Below are 20078 nucleotides of genomic sequence, written 5' to 3' on the forward strand. Positions count from 1 at the left end.
TCTCTGGAGCTTTGGAGGATCCCAGAGACAGTAGAATAACTACAGTTCCACTGCACAGAGACCAAGGCAGGATTTGCTGACTTGATGTGTGGTGTGGCAGAAATGGTTAGGTAAATGGGGCTGGAAATCAGGAATATTTTATGCAAATGAAAACATGAGATTATGAACTGCTTTTTGATCTTATCTCTAAGCAGATATTATAGTATGTTTGTAAGCACGATGTAACTATCATCACCAAAAAATAGTAGGTGGACTCTTTCAGTAGCTAATGAAACAGAAACATATTATGTTTGTGTTTGTAGCAAGAGGTATTGCACACCATACATCTATAAGTGTTACAGCTCTGTCAAATCAATAAAGCGAATGGTGACATGATGTCAGAATAAAAAATGCCCCAATATATATCTTGAAAAATATATATATCTTGATTCAAGTTTATGTCCTATACTTTATATTTCAATATTATTTTGTTCCCCATATAATTTTCTGTCCTGGTGTCAAGGAGAAACTATTATGAAGAGAAGATTAAAAACAAAAACAGGATATTGTTATATTATGTAGTGAGCTTCATTTCAGCACTAAACCTTAGAAATAAAATTAGACAGATTTAGGTTTACAACATGTCATTTTCGCCTCTAGAAAAGCTTGCTATGTCATGTGTATAATAAACAGAAAACAGATGTCTCCTGGAGATTTTAAAATATATTTAAATCTATTTATTAAAATGTGAACTTGAATCAAAATACCTACTTACCATTAGAGAGATAAGGTAGGTGAGATAATATCTGTTACTGGACCAACTTCTGTTGGTGAGAGAGACATGCTTTCGAGCTTACACAGAGCTCTTCTTCAGGTATCAGATCTGGTGGCTATGTAGGCTCAAAAGCTTGTCTCTCTCACCAACAGAAGTTGGTCTAATAAAAGATACGATCTCACCTATCTTGTCTCTCTAATCTCCTGAGATACAACACTGTTGTGACTGTGCACACTTACTACTAGTAAGCCAATCTGTTTGGTTGCAGTTGGTTGGTTCCTAAATTTATCCACACAATTTCAGTAAACTGGTGCAGGAGATACAATTGGATGTTGTGAATGAAAGAATTTTTCTTTGCATCTGAAACTCAACAAAAGGTTAAAAGTTAATTCCAAGATAAAAACTTTGTTACAGTTAACTTAAGTTGAAAATACAGATCTGAAATTTTAGGTGAAATTTTCTTGTGTGTTTTGAACCTTAAAAGAAAAAAAAGTTAAATAGAAAATTAAAAAAAAAAAAGGAATAGCTCTATCATTGTAAACCAGAATCTCCTTGGCCAAATAGGGCTACCACTATCATTCAGACATATTCTTTTATTTTCGCTAGGGCCCTTGTAGAGAGCAGGAGTGAAGAGATGGCTTTATGGCTACTGCTCACATCTTTCCAGTAGAAGAACACTGGCAACTGGCAGTATCCACTGACACAGAAGTCCGCTTCCAGAAAGCTCATCACTGGATAAGATCCTACAAGATCAATGTTTAGGCTCCACTCTCCTGAACGACTATCTTACTGCTGAGCCAATCTTGTTGAGAGATATTTTAGCAAGTACAGCTCTTAGGAGTAGTAGCTGATCTTGCTTCTCTGTGGAGACTCATGATCTTGGTGCTTCCGTGCATAGTCAAGCTGTTTATGGGACCTGATGAAAGATGACATTTGGCTATATGCAATCTTAAAGTCAGCATAGCCAGCAATACTTCCCTCCGCCAATGGTCTTTGCCTTCTCCACCACAGGCAGAATCCTAGTTGGAGTTTTCCCCCAACTTCCACCCTGGTAACTTACTGTGTTTTAGACTGCTAGAACTGGAGTCTGGAAAACAGAGAGGGCCCATACTCTTCCTTGAAGACTTCTGAGACACTTGGAAGCTGTGTGAATCATAATAGGAAAGGCTACAGAGGGTGCTTCTTACACTGCCTTTTCATCTGAGGCTGCTTCGTCAGACAACAATTGTTTCATGACGGTAGACATTGAGATTCAAAAATTAAACCTTTCAAACACAAAGTGTGAGTATCACAAGTCAAAATATACACAGTAAATATGCTTAAATCAAACTCTAGTTCTCAAGCAGCATTTTTTTTTCTTTGCCTAACTGTAAATTTTTATTATTATCAGTGGAAATATTTTTATCGGTTTGTGTGTATATGGTGACATTGATTGTTTGCCAACAGTTACTGATAAAAATTGAATCCTTCCAAGCCTTCCCATAATGGACATTTCAGTTCTGACTCATCTCTAATTCTGAAAGCTAAATGCTTATTCTTTCTTGGAAATACTTCATTCTCTCCTTCCCACGCTCCGCCCCCCCATCAACAGTGCTCTGAGCAAGGATTCTCACACTTATCCAATGCAAGAGATTGTCTCATACACCACTTCCCCTCCTACTCAAAGTTACATAATATCCTTGTGACAACTAAGCAAGTGCTCAAATAGAAAAGCAATCGTAGGAAAATTAAGTATTCTTAGCTGTCTTTAGTACAATATGTTTAGTTTTTATGGAACACAAGTTGAAATTCTGGCCATGTTGAAATCATTGGGAGTTTTGTCTTCAGTGGGGTAAGGGTTTAACCCCCATTGTCTACTTTGCTCTCCATTTCATCTCCCACTCTCATCTGCTCTGCTTCCCTCAACTGCAACAAAGAAGGAAAGTCAATGCCATGGTACCAGCCAGCTCTGCATGGACCATCAGTGGTCCACTAATAACCACTTGAGACCCACCAACTTACAGAATATCTATTTCTCTTCTTTATATAAGAATGTTGTTCATTCTTCCTTCGCAGCATCATCATCATTGATCAGTATTCTCTGTCATTCAAAATTTCTGGTAAAAGAAAAACAACACTCTTTGATGTCATACTAGTAAATGGGTAGTGAGTAAGAAGGAGCCCTGTTAGTGATGTTATAGTCAAGGTTTTCAAAAGTGTTCGGTAACTCAATTGTTAAATGCCCAACCTGAGACACTATGAAGGGTATTGCTTTTCAGAAAATGCTGAGCATTCATCCACTCTCTGAAAATCAGCCCCCTTAAAGGTATCTCAAGATGGGAACCAAAAAAATTAGGCACCCAAAATTACTATTCCCTTTTGAACATTGAGGCCTATTATATAAAAAGGCAACATGCTTCTAATGCCTCATGAGCTTCATCCTTCCCCCATCACTTTGGATGGTGCAGCTGCCTTCCCCAAGATGACCAGTTCTGTGGGCCGGTACCAACAGGGGTATGAAGCCATGGCCCTGACTCCACCATGGCCCTCCCTTCCACTTTGGGACAACTTGCACCCCTGGGAGATATCAGGAGGGAGTAGACCCTGTGTTTTCCTAAGCACTAGGATAGCTTTTATGCCTGGCCTTTGCATGGAGTGCTCTGCATGGGGAAGGGTAGGGGGAGTCTCTATGTTCCTTACCCCCAGCCAAGTACACCATGCTATGGCCAGATGCAATTCTCAGTGCAGATCAGGAGGGAGACTGCAAAGCTGGTGCTGGACTAGTCCCCTGGCATAAATTAGAGCAGCTGCGGTGGGTCTATGCCAGTCAATGCTCACTTTACACAAGGGGAATCCCTAAGTGGTAAGATCCCCTGGGTTAAATTCTGCTTTGAGATGAGCCAGAGAACTGGGGCCACAATCTTTATCAGGGATGTACACTTCTGGTACTCTATTTCAGCAATATCTTTAAGATTCTTTTACATTCAGAATTCTGAAAAAAATGAGAACTTAACATTAATGTAGGTTAAGTTGATGTTTTTGGTCTTGGCTTGTTTAATGGGTACCCTGCAGTACTGTTTAGACTGGAGAATGGAAAGATTACTGTTTGCTAACAGGAAATTAGGTTGAGTTCATTATAAACACACCGGTAATCATCTGGAATGTATTTAGGATTATATTTTAACCCTGTCCCTCCTGCGTATTATACTATGTCATGTTTTCCTCCATACCAACCCTTACACATGGAAGATCATTGCTGAATTGTTCCATAAAACCACTACCCTTTCCTCCTTGAAATTCTTCCCAAGACCCACTCCCTCTGTAATACCTACAAGAAAATTGTCTAATACAATTCCAATCAAATAATAATATATCTATCTATTTCTCACGTATGGTAAGTCTTAGCAGCTTCATTATAGACCTTAACAACTGATATTTAATAATTCAACAAAGAAAACAGTTTTGACTGCCATAGCTCTGATAATAGTATCAAACATGTCTTTTTAGATAGTTTACAGGTTGATGGTTTTATGTGTATAGTCACATTTTCAAAGCACCCAGTTTTGTGCATTCTGGTGCTTGTAGACACATACTTGCCTGTACCAACAGGATGGTGCCTGGTTTCCAAAACGCTGTGGGTACAGGTTGAAAAGTAGGCCTGACTGAGATCACTGAAGGTCTTGGCACACAAATATTTTGGGCAGAAGGCAGTGCAGGGATTTAAAAATGGTCTTGAGTGCATCAGATCTTGACCCCTTTAAGAACTCATGGAGGACAGGTGAGGTCCCAGAGGCCTGAAGGACAAACATAGTACTTTTCTTTAAAAAGGGAAACAAAGATGACCTGGGGAACAACAGACCAGTCAACCTAACTTCAATACCTAGAAACATACTGGGACAAATTATTAATATTGAGGAAGGAATGCAAGCCAAAATACATAAAGAACAGGTTAAAGAATATTTAGATGTTAGGTGTATTCAAGTTGGCTGTTGGAAACTTTCACTTCAGTTTCCCTGCTGCCTCCCCATTGCCAGAGCCTTTCTCCATTGCCAGAGACTTTCACTACAGCAAAAAAGGTTCCAGCAGTGGTGAGGCAACAGGACACTAGACTGCTAAAAATAGCCCTATAGACATGGGAGGCACTGCTTGCGTGGAGAGCCAATAGGATATATACCATAAAGGTTCTGGTGTGTCTGTACTCTACTAGTCTAAACAGTGCCTCACAATCTACACTGCTGTTTATATCCAAACTAGCTGGGCATGCAGTGTCTCTATCATATATGCTGCCATAAGTACAGACATAGCCAAAGAGTTGTTATCGATGGTTTACTTGGGGAGTATATCTAGCAGGATCCTTCAGGAGTCAGTCCCAGGACTGGTACTATTCAATATTTTCATTAATGACTTGGAAAATGAAGGTGAGAATATGTTTATCAAATTTGCAGATGGCACCACTGTGGGAAGGATTGCAAGCACTTTGCACTTGTCTTTATTGAATTTTGTCTTGTTGATTTCAGACTAAATCTCCAATTTGTCAAGGTCATTTTAAATTCTGATGTCCTCCAAAGTACTACACTTAGGAAAGAAAAGTCAAATGCACAACTACAAAATGGGGAATAACTGGCAAGGTGGTAGTACTGCTGAAAAGATCTGGAGGTTATAGTGGATCACAAGTTGGATATGAGTCAAAAATGTGGTGGAGTTGCGAAAAAGGCTAATATTCTGAGTTGTAAGACATGGGAGGTAATTGTAAAATTGTGCTTGGCACTGGTGGGGCCTCAGCTGGAGTATTTTATCCAATTCTGGGTGCCACACTTTAGCAAAGATGTGGATAAATTGGAGAGAATCCAGAGGAGAACAACAAACAGGATAAATGGTTTGAAAACTTGACCTATAAGGAAAGGTTACAAAACTGGGTATGTTGAGTCTTGAGAAAAAGAAAACTGATAAGTCTTCAAATACCATAGGGTCCTTATAAAGAGTACAGTGTCCCCTGAAGAAAGGGCAAGAAGCAATGGGCTTAATTTTCAGTAAGCAAATTTAGGTTAAATATTAGAGAAAACTTTCTAATTAGAAGAGTAGTTAAGATCTGGAACAATCTTCCAAGGGAGTCCGTGGAATCCCCTTCACTGGAGGTTTTAAAGAACAGACTGGGCAAACACCTGTCAGGGATCGTTTAGGTTGACTTGGTTCTGCTGTAGTGCAGGGGGCTGGACTTGATGATCTCTCAAAGTCACTTCCAACCCTACATTTCTATGATTCCGTGATCTCTCCAACTCTAACCCTCCCCTTTCTTTTGTTCCCCAACTCTCCTTTGTAGCAGCAGGCTCTGGGGAAGTTGAGGCCTCACCTAGCAATTCTCTGCTCTACCGGAGCTCAATAATGTGTTGACACAATTCAAATTAAGGAAATAAAACTTTTCTATTTAACGTTTAGAGTATTAGCTGCTCTCATGCCTTGTGACACATGAGGCAACCCAGGTTTTTCACCTCCGTCTGTATAATGCCACATGTCTTGTTCCATTGTTGGTTGTATCCATCACAGCAACATCTTTCTCAGTGGTTTTCTTATGTTATCTGTTGTCTCCCCCTCTTCCATCTTTCACCAAGTTGCATCCAGTTAAGGGCTTGTCTATGGATATAATTTTTTAACATCCAGTCAACATGCCCAAACCATGTCAGCCTTTTTTTCTCAGATCATTGCCTCTACAGTCTGTAGGACAGTCCTTTGTTACTCATCAGCGTAAGTTACTATATCCCACTGGCAGACATCAGAGATGCTTGTGGAGAACACCTGATGGAATGTGTCAAGTTCCCTGTTGTGTGCATTTGCCAAGTTTCAGAAGCATATAACCATGTGGGTATCATGGTATCATAACACTGCATAACTTTATCTTCATTCTTGTGTGTATCTCCCTATTTTTTTTCATATATTTGATAATCTTGACAAAGCTCCACATGGCTTTCCAATTCTTGCTTCTATCTCCTTATGAAGTTGACCCTCAGTACTGATTGTGCTTTCAAGATATGCAGATTAATTAACCTGCCTATACTCTTCTTTATCAATCACATATACGCCACCATTGCTGACTCCTCTTTTAATGATCTTGACTTTTGTTTTCTTAAAGCTGATTTCTAATTCTACTTTGGTGACCTCACGTTTGACACTGATAGTGGTCTTTTTTATGGCATCATCATCTGTGTCTAACAAAACAATATAATCTACAAAGTCAAGTTCTTCTCTATTGCACATAACTCCTGTGTCTTCCTTTGATGTTGCTCTTCACATCATGTAGTCTATCAAAATGCAGAAACAAAGGGGTGATAAGATTCAGCTTTGCCACACTGCTTGGCATGGGTCAGCCCTAAAGATGTATAGAGCTGCTTATTATAGAAGCTTATGTTACTACTTTAAATCTAAGGCTGTAACTCATTTGCATGGGTATATTTCCTGTTTTAACCTTGTAAATAACTTTCTTGCTTATTTTCTTAGTTAATAAATCTTTAGATAGTTTATTACATGGGATTGGCTACAGGCATTGTCTTCAGTTTTGAGATCTGCACACAGTGACTTTGGGTAAATCACTGGTCCTTTGGGACTGGGAGTAATCTGAATATTATTGTGATTTTTGGTGTAAAGTGACCATCAATCACAGTCTGACTTACCAGGGTGGCAAGATAGACTGGAATGCCCAAGAGGCTGTCTGTGACACCATGGTAAGACTGTTATAATACTTTAGGAGTTCACATTTGTTACTGGGTTGGTGAAATCTAATTATAGAACATACAACCAGTTTGGGGGTTCTGCCTTGCTTTTTAACAGTCTGCCCTGAGATTGGCACTCATGATCATGAGCCACTCCAGATAGCATGACTTCTGTGTTTAAGAATGTGCCACCATGAAACTGACTATGAAAAAAATGGCAGCATCTAAATCACCAATCTATCCCTCTTTCCCCATGCATTCTGTCATAGCTACATACTTCACAAACGTAAGTTCCAAGTTTACTTCTGTTAGCTCTTCAGAGCCAACACAACTATGGAACATTCAACTAGATCCTATTAATCAACAGCATTGTTAACTAAGTTCTGATTGCAGATACCATCCAGGGGAGGGTGATCAGACAGGTGTGGGGAATGGGCAGAGTCATGGCTTCTCCCCCTAAATGCTGTGGCCAACAAAACTACAGTTATACATTGGGAGCAGTAATCTGCACAAGATGTAGGGCAAGAGAAGATTCATCCTTCTCCTCCCACCAGATAAGGAAGGGAATTGGAGATAGATTGTGACTCTACAGAGCAGATCTGCAGCTGGTGTAAATTGTTATAGCTCCATTGAAGTCAATGGAGAGGATCTGCCTCAAATTCCCAGTAAGGAGTAACAAGGCACTCCCCCTCACTGAAGGTTTGTGGCAAAGCCATAATTTAGCCTTAGGAGGGCACACTTCACTGTAGAAGCCCTATCTTTTGAATGTCCTAATTTATATGAAGTAAGGTTTTTCTTTTTAAATTGATGCCATAAAATATATACATGTAATATGGAGCTGTTCACGTTGCTGCAACCTCTCCTGATGGTGCGCCTAAAAAAAACCCAACAATACTGCATTATGAGCCTTCTTTTGTTGGAGAGGGAGTAACACCTTATGTGGTAAAATAGCAGTTCACACTTGGTAATGCTTCTCTCCTGACTGTGGGGATTTACAGTTTTAGAGCAAACACTTAAATATTACCTTATAACATGGGGTAAAGATGTTATTGTCATGAATTAGATAATGCTGCTTCAAGCTCTTAAAATGCACAGTGGTCTCTTAGTGCTAAGTATTGGTTTTCTAAATACTTTTATGAAAGATTGGAAAATGTCTGAAAAATAACTAATCTTTGTTTGAAAACATAATTAAGTCACTTATTTACAAGAAAGGCTATAATGACTAAAATGCTGCAAAGGGATAGACAGCTAGAATGAAGCTTTTAAACCTACAAGTAATAAAAAATTAATTCACTATCTCAGATTTCTGGTCTCAATTCAAATAACTTTATTTTTCTAGATTGTATACAATGGTCTCAGAAATGAACCAAGGAGGCTTGCATTAGACCGTATGTTGTATGTGTCTTTTTATGGCTATCATCCTTAGAATATGGATTGCAATCTCTGGCTGAACCTTTTTCTTTAATACATTTAAACCTAAACGAGTAAACTCATTTTTTTTCCAACTTCTTGGTCATAAAGTCTTCAGTCCTACTTCCATTGAAGTCAATGGCAAAACTACATTGATTTTACTGGTGCAGAATCAGGCTTCACAGAGTACAGAAGCAGCACCACTTGTGTCAAAGATCAACATAATTTTAATCTTATTCTGTGAATGAGTATCCAAATAAAACTCAGGGTTTCTGATCTTATCTTGAGATAGACAAGGTAGGTGTGGTGATATCTTTTATTGGACCAACTTCTATTGATGGAAGGCATAGGCTTTTGAGCTAGACAGAGCTCTTCTTCAGCTCTGAGGACGGAAGCAGAGTGTCTAAGCTAAATACAAGTTGGGACTAATTTTTAAGCTGAAGGGGTAACACATATTGGAGGTGATCACTTGAAATGAGCAACTGGGAATTAGATTGTTGTGCGTAAAGGGTTTCAAAAGCTTGTACCCTCCACCAACACAAATTGATCCAATAAAATGTATCACCTCACCTATCTTGTCTCTCTCATATCCTAGGACCAACACAGCTACAACAACACTGCAAACAGGTTCTCTTTCGATATCGATTGTTACATCACTCAATACGTTACATTCCAAAAAGAGACATTTTACTTGTGCTTAGGTCTGGTACAATGTCGTGGAGTTCAAAAAAACATAACCTGAGTTAAAAGCAATGCTATAGTATGCCAGAGAATTAAAACAGTGTCCCATGAGCCACAGGAATCAGTGAATCAGGTTTTCAGTGTAGGCTGTTGACTATAAAATAGTAGTTTACTCAGTAGAAATAGAATAGTACAGAAAACAATGAAAAAAGGTCTCTCAATGCAAAAATAAATAGAAGCACCATATGTAAGAATCCTTTCATTCTATTTTATGTGAAAATCCTACTACATTAATAATAAAATAAAACTTAGTCATAGACTAAAGAGAACAAGTTGAAGTTTGATGGCATTATATAAAAAGAAACTATGTCATACATTCATCCCTTTCTGCTTTAAGATATTCATGAATACAAAGAAGTCATCAAGAGAAATGAAGGCTTGAGTAGATTTTTCAGAACATGTTATCTTTCCAGAAAGAGCTGAAGTAAAAATTACAATAAGGACTACAAACTCAGGTTGAACACTAAAGAAAACAAAACTGTCTCTTACGAAAATGTGGGAGAGAAAAATCATATAGTAGTAGTTGGAAAGTATTTTAAATCTGATGAGTATGGATCGATTCCTTTGATTTCAGTAGAGATACAGACTAGGGATGAATTTGGCTCAAGAGTATTCTAGGTCAATTGATATATAAACTCATAGTCCAAGCCAGGAAGACAAACTGAAGAGAACAATAAATCCTGGCTGTTCAGTTTTTGTGACAATATCGAAAATATGAAGAATTTTGAATATGAAGCACTTGTATAGTATTTTCCACTTTTAAGATGTTTTACAAACATTAACTAATTAAACTATTACAAACTGGAAAACAAAATAATATTATGAAGATCCATGTGTCAGGCTGTCTGGAGTGGCTCACAACTGAGAGTGCCAACCTCAGAGAAGACTGTTACAAACCAGGGCACAAACCATAAATTGGTTCTATGTTCTATAATTAGATTTCACAACCAAGTATCAAGTGTGAACTCCTCAAGCACTGCAACTGCCTTAACATGGAATCACAGACAGTCCCCTTGGGCAATCTGGTCTGTCTTGCCACCCAGGCAAGCTTGCCTTTATGATAGATGGTCCCTTACACCAAAACTCACAATATTCACATTACTCCCAGTCCCAAAGGACCAATCACTTACCCCTGATCAATTGTACCTCAGATCTCACACCAAAGACAATACTTGGAACCAATCCTATAACAAACTATCTTAAGATTTATTAAGAAATAAGAGAGTTATTTACAAGGTTGAAGCAGGTAAACATACACACACAAATGAGTTACAATCTTGGGCTCCAAAAGGTAATTGAAATTGCTGTAATATGCAAGCGCTATATGTCTGGTAGGGCTTACCCAGCTAAGCAGCTTGGGGATCCCTTGCTTATGCTTAAAAATATTGCCATTTCCAAATTCCAAGCAGCATAGGGCTAACAATTTCTTCTTGACAGGGATTTTTAATCCTTTCTCTCCAGAGTTCAAGCTGTGATGGAATGACTGTTTGTGCACAGGTTTCAGAGTAACAGCCGTGTTAGTCTGTATTCACAAAAAGAAAAGGAGTACTTGTGGCACCTTAGAGACTAACCAATTTATTTGAGCATAAGCTTTCATGAGCTACAGCTTCACTTCATCGGATGCTGTAGCTCACGAAAGCTTATGCTCAAATAAATTGGTTAGTCTCTAAGGTGCCACAAGTACTCCTTTTGTTTGTGCACATCCCCTCTTCGTGGGTGTGAAGAGAGCAATCAACAAAGTCTTTTGTCCACTGATGTTTCACAATGGCTTGCCTGGTGTCTATGCGGCTTCCTTTGTTGGGCAGGAAATGACACCTCTTGTGGTAAACTAGCATTTCATATTTAGTAATGCTTCTCTCCTGACTCTGGGGGTTTTCAGTTTCAGAGCAAAGACTTTTATAGTTACAAAGCAAGTACTTGAATATTACTGCATAACATGGGACACAAATACTGTAAGTGAGATGAATGCATGCAGCAACTCACAAGCATTTCCAAAAGTCCAAACACTGAACACAACATCTCTACAAATCTAATACCTATTTTAACAATACTAACACAAAGATAAGCCAGATACATTTCCAGCTATGCATTTGTCAGTGTTCATTGAGACCTAGGGGCCTTGGCGTGAGCTGGCACCTGGTATGCAAGCATCACACTCTGTCTACAGGAAAAAGTGGGGTATTGGGGGAAAATTCATACCACTGACCAACAAAGACAGAACCAAAACTTGGCATTCTCCAGGAATATCATTGTCAGGACCAGGACTTGGGTAGTCAGACCAAGTGGTAGGAGAAGGAGCTGAAGTCAGGAGTCAATAATCAGAGTCAGGTATTGAGCCAAAGGTCAGAGCCAGAGTTGGAGTCAGAGACCAAGGGCAAGGATCAGGACCAAAGCAGGAACAAGTCAGGGATGCAGGGCCCAGGACCAAGAAAAGGGAAGCAAAGTTGAGGAGTCAGGAAAAAAGGCAGGATCCAACGTAGCAGCCAATCAGGAATTCACCCAGTTGCTTAGACAATGTTCTGTGCGTCTTTCTGGCTTAATTAGCACAGACAGACCAATCAGTGGAGTCAGGCGCTCCTCCAGTCAGGACTCCTGTGGGTGGATGACTTTGGTGGGGCTATGGTTCCATCAGTCACTTGGCCCACCAGCTACTAACAAGCCCCTGGATGGTGTCTCAGATGCACAGGACTTTGGACCTGGGTTCAAGACCCATGGATCATCACCCCTCTTCTAGGACACCTTCAGGGCATCACTTGTCATCCACTCCCAGCTTCTGGCAGTCAGAGGTTAGGGAAACCCAGAGCAGGGGTTGCATCCCTGACCATCTTGGCTAATAGCCATTGATGGACCTATCCTCCATGAACTTATCTAATTCTTTTTTGAACCCCATAATAGTTTTAGCCTTCACAACATCCACAGGCAGCGAATTCCACAAGTTGACTGTGCATTGTCTGAAGAAGTACTTCCTTTGGTTTGTTTTAAACCTGCTGCCTATTAATTTCATTGGTTGACCCCCCCTTCCCCCGGTTCTTGTGAAGGAGAAAATAACACTTCCTTTTTCACTTTCTCTACAGTGTTCATGATTTTATAGAACACTATCATATCCCCCATTAATCATCTCTTTTCCAAGCTGAAAAGTCCAAATCTTTTTAATCTCTCTTCATATGGAAGCTGTTCCATACCCTTAATAATTTTGTTGCCATTCTCTGTACCTTTTCCAATACTAATACATATTTTTGAGATGGAGTGACCAGAAGTGCACACAGTATTCAAGGTGTGGGTGTACCATTGATATATATAGTGGCATTGTGTCTTATTACCGATCTATGATGGGGCATCTGCCCCAGACTGGCCCTTAAGGGGTTAATAGAGCCCTAGGGACACTGTGCAGGAGGCAACCAATCACAGAAGGGCTTATAGGAGCAACCAGTCAAGGCCAGGCAGGCCCATATAAGAAAAGCTGCAGTATGGAGCAGCTTGAGGAGGACTGGTTGCCTTGTAGGCTGAAGGCAGCAAGCACCCTGGACAGAGCAGTGCTGTAGGCAGAGACCCGGGAAGCTAAAGGCAATTCCTGGTAGGCTGCAAGAATCTGTGGGCTGAGGCAAGGGCAAAGAGGGTGCTGGGCCTATGGGGAAGTGGCTCAGGGAGATCTACAGAGGAGTCAAAGGGGATGCAGCAAGTGGCAGCCATCTACAGGGTCCCTAGGGCTGAGACCCGGAGTAGTGGGCAGGCCCAGGTCCCTCCCCCAGTCGCCACTGGGGAAGTGGCAGAACTCTGGACTGCAGTTGCCACTGAGGGAAGTGGCTGGACAGATATTGCAGAGCCCCTGGAAGGGAGGAACCCAGAGCATAAAGAGTCACTGAAGAGGATGCCACAATCCTGGGAGCGATGTGGGTCCCAGAGCAGAAATGATGGCATTGAGGCACCACCAGAGGAGGGTGCCCTGGCAAGCAGAGTTAATTCCCAGGACAACTGGCAAGTGGCGCCACAGCGGTGAGTTGCACCACATCACACCATCCCTTTCCTAATGTTAGCTTTTTTGGCTGCTGCTACATGTTGAGTGGATGTTTTCAGAGAACTATCTACCATGACTCCAAAATCTTTCTTGAGCAGTAACAACTAATTTAGATCCCATCATCTTGTACGTATAGTTGGGATTATGTTTTCCAGTGTACATTCTTTTTGATCCACATTGTTTGTAATTTTTTTTGTTTCTTTGAGGTGGTTCTTTTAACTGCTCTTGGGTCTGCAGTAGCCAGTCTGAGGCTGCCAGGATAAAGGAGATTGTGGGTAATTCCAGGCGAATCTGGGATATAACTTTTAATTTGAAGGGGGGGAAAAAAAGAAGGGTGGGCGGGGGGAGGTTGCCTTGTAGAGTCACATTTGGAGCTATTAGACGCAAACTCCACAGAGGGTAACAGTGAGGACCAATTGCTGTGATGATGATTTATGTAACAACATATGTACTATTCTAGTGTTTGATTTACTCTCTCCATCTGGCTGTTCATCTGGGGGTGGTGGGAAGAAAAGGGGCAGGAATGAACTGTTAATATTCTGAGGGCTTCATGCCAAAAACAGGAGATGAATTGTGGGCTGTAATTGGAAATGGTGTGATCTGGGACAACCCAATTTATCCATAGCTGGAGAGTTTCCTCAGAAGAAGGCAGGCAGGTGCAGGGAGCAAAGTGAGTCATCTTTGTTAAATGATCCACAACTATCAAAATTGTCATATAGCCATTGGACTGAGGTAGCTTCACTGTGTTGTCTAGTGCAATAGCTTTTCAGGGTCTAGGTGGAGTCTCTAGGGGTTGAAAGAGTCTGAGGGGTTTACTGCACTGCACCTTGGTGAGGGCACATTCATTACAGAAGGCAACATATGCCTGTGTTGTCAATCACAGAAATCCGATGATAAAAGCTGGGTCTTGGCACAACCAAAATGCTGCACCAAGGGGGAATTGTGACATGGTTGCAGGGCTGCAACTCATGAGAGTTCGGGAGAGAACATATGTGTCCCTTCACAAAAGAGAGCCCATTCCGGGCACTGTGCAATTATTTGTTTATAGCTTCCTGTTCACAGGGGGATCCCCATGGTAAAGACCACACAGATTAGAGCAAACAGTTCCTGGTGGAATGTTGCACTGAGGAAGTTATGGGGTTTAGAGATGTACGAGGTTTCTTGATTAGGCCCTTTTGGGTCAATGTAGTACTCTCCCTTCTGGGAAAATGCCATTACGGGATCCCAGAGAGTAGGAGATACAAAGTCAAAACAGGAAAAGAATAAGGCCCACCAAAGCTGTTGCTGATTGAGAGGCTTGGCCCTGCAGAAATACTCCAAGTTCTTGCGGTCAGTGTAGACCTGAACCAGATACCAAGCTCCTTTAAGTTAGTGGTTCCACTCTTCAAAGACAACTTTAGCCACCAGAAGTTCTTTGTCTAAGACTTCATAATTTCCCTCCACAAGGGTGAGCTTCCTAGCACAGAAGGTGCACGGATGCAGTATCTGCTGGGGTCCACACCTCTGGGAGACTGCCACTCCAATTGCCATATTGGAGGCATCTGCTTTGACAATAAAAGCTTGAATGGTGTCTTGGTGGGTCAATATGGAAGTGGTGTTGAATGCAAGCTTTTGATGCTCAAAGGGATGCTGGGACTCGGGGGACCAAAGGAACTTGGCACTCTTGCAGAGCACTTATGTAAGAAGTGTGATTTTTCTCAGAGAACCTTGGAATAAACTGATGGTAAAAGTTTGCAAAGCCCAAGAAGCACTGTAGGTTACAGACATTTTGAGGCATTGCCCAACAGTGGACCTTTATATTACAGGTCCATTTTTGATAGTCTCCGGAGGCATGATAAACTCCAGAAACTCTATGTATGCATGGTCAAAAGCACATTTCTCCAACTTGGCACAGCACAGAGGCCGTGTTGGTAAAGTCTCTCCAAAACAGTTCAGACATGTATGGTGTGTTGCTCAGGGTTGTCCAAGAAAACAAGTATAGTGCTAAGATACATACTGGTCCATGATGTCCTGACACTAATGAGATGTTTGAATGTGGTGGAGACAGGAAGGTAGGGTCTGATGTAGCAGAAAGCCAGGAATTCACCCAGTTGCACACACAACTTCCTGTGTCTCCTTCTGGATTAAATAGTGCAACCAGACCAATTGGTGGGGTTGACTCTCCTCCAGTAAAGACTCCCAAAGGCAGTGCCTTAGGTTGAGCTAGGGTTCCACTAGCCACTTGGCCCACCAGTTATTAACAAGCTGCTGGATAGAGGCCAGAATGCAAAGGTTGTCACAGACCCACGTTCACAGGCTGGCTCTAGGCACCAGCCTAGCAAGCAGGTGCCTGGGGTGGCAAACGGGAAAGCGCAGCATGGCGGTGGATTTCGGCGGCACACCTGCGGCAGCTCCTCCACCTCCCTCTTCGGTGGCATGCCTGTGGCAGGTCCTCCTCTGGCTCCCTCTTCGGTGGCATTTTCCTTCGCCACTTGAGGCAGCAAAAAAGGTAGAGCCGGCCCTGCACGTTCAGGAACCATGGATCCTCACAATCAAGCATCAATTAAAAGCACAGTGTAGTGCTGGAACTATTCTAGATCCTGCAAGGTCTTACTCCGTGTTCTTCGTGAAGGAGCCCTTGAACCTTTCAGACACAATGTGTCAGATGAATTGGGATATGGTCCTAGAGTCAGATGGAAAAGCTGGAGAGCACGAATATGGACAACAGAACAAACCAAACTGAACGACATTTCGAAGACTATGAATAAGCAAATGTATTAATGGGATGTAACAAAATGGAAGCTTAATTACATCTACAACATAATAAAAATCAATAGAGATAATAAGGGCTACAAGTAATGAAGACAGACAGAAACTATATAGTCACATTTGAACATGTTGTGTCTTGCAAGTATTGAACATAAAGATAGTGTGGTGATCACCTCAGTGATGATGGACATAACTGGAACATAGGTAAATATCAATATCATGCCCCCCTGAGAATTACTGATGTTGTTAAACTAACCATCTAATGGAAGTCCATGCTCAGTCCACTTCTGACAATTTGAAGCTGCAGTCTTGTGGTGTTCGCTGTGTGCTACCAATTAGCAGGTGTCTTTTCCCACTACAGGAAGTGAATACCTCCTTGGAAAGTTAATGGAAGTTGCTCATATCCTACAACGAAAAAGAGGGCCCATGGAATGTGGATCCCACATATAACCAGTTGGGTAAGTCACCCTATTTAGAAGACCATGTGAATCTGCCCAGTATTTTTAAAGCTTTGGCCTTGTTCTTTCATCCACCACCCACTAGATAGGAATCACTGCCTTTGGTTTCAGTGGGCATGACTTCTATCCACAGGGAGAAGATTCAGTCCCCTTTTGAGTTTTTTTTACCGTTTTGTTTCCTCTCAGACCCCTATCTAACATAACACTTAAACTCATGCATACCTGTAAGCACTTGAGTATGCTCATTTGGCTTCAAAGGTACTACAAATGTGTTTGAAGTACTTTGCTGTATCAGGGACTGACAGAGGAGTTCTGCTAAAGACAAATAGTTCTCACTTTATACTACTTTATAAAAAAAATCCTCCATGGATATTTTTATGACATTTTACAAGAGAGCCAAAGAATTTGCAAGACCTTAAGATTATTTTAAAATTAGCTTTTACTTTCTTTTCCAGCCAACACAATATATGAGATTTTTTTACTGAGCTACTCTGATCCACTGAATCTGTCAGCATTTGATAGGTATTTTTTTATATCAGAACATCACCCTAACTGTGATGGGCAACTGGGCAACAAGGAGTTAAGGAGCTGTTCTGGGCTCATCCTGCTCGGCCCCACCACACCTGCAAGAGGTGCACAGGCAGAAAGAGGAATCAAAAGGGAGCAGAACAGCTCACTTGCAGGCACAACAGGGAAGAGAGCAGACCTGTAACTTGAAGCACCTGAGAGAAGAACTGAGGGAATGCAGGATCTCTCCCTACAACAACTGCGGAAAGATCCTTCCCTGAGGGAAGGGAGGACCTGCTTCAGGTATACCCTGAGACTGAGGGAGGCATTTCCCCCATCTCTGTCATTTGGACTCAGTTTATTTGTGTTAATTCTCCTCCTTTTGTTTATGGGCTACCCCTGAAGAGGAGAGATTTGGAACTAACCTGGCTGGAGGGACATGGCATGAGAGAAGGCAGCCGTCACTTCCAGAGGAAGAAAGTTACCATTCCCTGCCTGGCCATGAAGAGCCACCATGTGGTGAACTGACTCCCTTCACGCTTTCCTGTACAGACTGTAAACAGGGACAATAGAGGGGCAGTAGGAAGTGGCCCAGGAAGGGCAGCCTTAAGGTGCTTCTGGGTGTTGGATCCTTTTGTTGCTCTCATAGGGCCCTGGACTGGAGCCCAGTGCAGTGGGAGGGCCTGGGTTCCCCTACCAAAACTCCCTTTGCAGGTTGAAGGACCTAAGCCCTAACCATTAGGCAATGGTCCCTATGAGTGAAGAGCATAACACCAACCTACTAAACACCCAAGCAACTCAAAATACCCACATATCAAGCAGGTACCTCCATATATACCTATTAACTATCACTAAAGTAAATTTTTAAAAATTCATAAAGAGTATTTAGCTAGGACTTCTCAGCTGGGGAATGTATCTAGCAAAATTGGCACTTACTGTAGAATGGTGTAAAATAACTATTCCAACCACAAGGAGGGATGAATTGGGCTTCATTATGGATCTGTACGTTCACTTCCTTTGTTTGTACTAGGAAATAATTTTGGCTTGTCCTAAACGTGATGTCATATGGTTCAAATTCTCCTGTGTACCCAGGAATATACCTAATCAGTCCAATGGTCCATCTAGTTCAGTACCCTATCACTGACAGTAGCCCTTATGAGATACTTTGGATGCTACCACAATACAAATAAATACTGATTATAATAATTCATAGGCAATTATGAATAACCTTATCAGGGTTATTTCTAATCCCAAAGAGTGAGTCTTACTCTCAGCCAGTATGTACATTTTCCACGTGTACAGAAGATCACAGATGTAGTATAATAATATTTGAAATGGCCTTTCTTTCTTTTGAATTGTGCCTGGAACAGTTAGTTATACAATGGAAATAAGTATTTTGATATACTGTAAAAACGAGAGATGCTCCCCCATAGTTATTTTGTTTATGTGTGAAGATAAGGCAATAAAAAAATCTTTAAAAGGTAAATATTTGTCTTGCAGAAAACATGCAGAACTAATCTTTTCCTTCTAATTGATAAGATGCAATCAGACATTTGTAAGATTTCATGAGGAAAAATACTAAATTATAACTTTTGCATAAACTCACTTTTTTATTGCTCAAGATTAGCATTGGTTTGGTTTTATTCATAACTCTTATATCTGGAGAAAAAGTTATTTGGCTTCTTACATGGGCACCAACAGTATCTAAGGTCCTGATCCTGCAAAGACTTATATACAGTACTTGCTAAACTTTATGAACTGAGGGTAGTAGCATTGAAGTAAACAGGACTACTCAATGTTCAAAGTTAAGCACGTGCACACATTTTCACAGGATCAGACCCACGTTGATAAATTCAGCTCTAAATATGTTCAATCTTCTGAAAATCTTTATTTCCACAGACTTTACATATAAGAATTATGTTCAGGTGTTCTCATAACACTTAAGGCAGAAATAGAAAACACATTTTAACTATGGCTAATGGTCATTAGTACCCTTATTTTATTAGCCTCAGAGGAACTGAAGAAAATTCACTGAAATCCTGGCTCCAGCTCAAAAAGGGAAGGAGAATTCCGTAATGACCCACAATCTGTAAGTCCTTGAGATCATGTTTTGAACTCTATTTCCTTGCCATAGTGCAGCACTGCACCGTCTCAATTTCCTTTCTTTTGTAAAGAGTAATACAATAACTTGGTAGTATGTTCAAAGATGAATCTCAGATCAATTGTTCTGAAAGGAATGTAACACAAACTGGATACATCTCTGGAACATCAGAAAAGAATAAATGTTGCCAGGCACATTTGCAGTTGAGTTTAAAATATCCTAAACATAGACACTGCTCACCCTTAAGTTAGCTCAGCATTATTCACAGGGTTTATTCAGTGATTAATTTGTGAAATTCCTGAGGGAGAATGGAAGGGACCACAAAAGAGTTTGGAAGTTGTGGACAGAGGTAATTTTTGTCTTGTGCTTGAATGATAATGCAAAGCACATGCAAATACAGAGAGCATGAGGAAATTCATGCATCCTCTGTCTGGGAAGCCACTGAAAACTTAGATCCCGGCAACGCGTAGTTTGGTGGGGAAGGGGGAAAATTCCCCGATTTTCTCCTACGAGCAAGTGACCGGCTTTAGGACTGTGGTACAGCACGTACACACTTTTAGAGTGACGTAAGTGAAATAAAACTAGCCCAACAAAAGCCGCTCTCAGCCTGGAAGTGTCTTGTAATCTGGATTTAACGCACTTCTCTTCATCTCTTTGATTT

At 41.0% G+C, this 20078-nt stretch overlaps 2 long non-coding RNA genes across 2 annotated transcripts; one reads left to right on the forward strand and one right to left on the reverse strand.

Annotated features, from left to right (window-relative positions):
- Positions 1 to 354: 354 nt before the first annotated feature.
- On the reverse strand, positions 355 to 16755 carry LOC119566653. Its single transcript, XR_005225940.2, has 3 exons — positions 16608 to 16755; positions 2756 to 2850; positions 355 to 2659 (listed from the first exon to the last, which is right to left on the reverse strand). It is a non-coding gene; the product is annotated as an uncharacterized LOC119566653 (long non-coding RNA).
- LOC122465806 lies at positions 16693 to 18774 on the forward strand. Its single transcript, XR_006290868.1, has 3 exons — positions 16693 to 16809; positions 17349 to 17619; positions 17722 to 18774. It is a non-coding gene; the product is annotated as an uncharacterized LOC122465806 (long non-coding RNA).
- The last annotated feature ends 1304 nt before the right edge of the window (positions 18775 to 20078 follow it).

This window comes from Chelonia mydas, chromosome 5, assembly GCF_015237465.2.
Source record: "Chelonia mydas isolate rCheMyd1 chromosome 5, rCheMyd1.pri.v2, whole genome shotgun sequence".
NCBI classification, from domain to species: Eukaryota; Metazoa; Chordata; order Testudines; family Cheloniidae; genus Chelonia; species Chelonia mydas.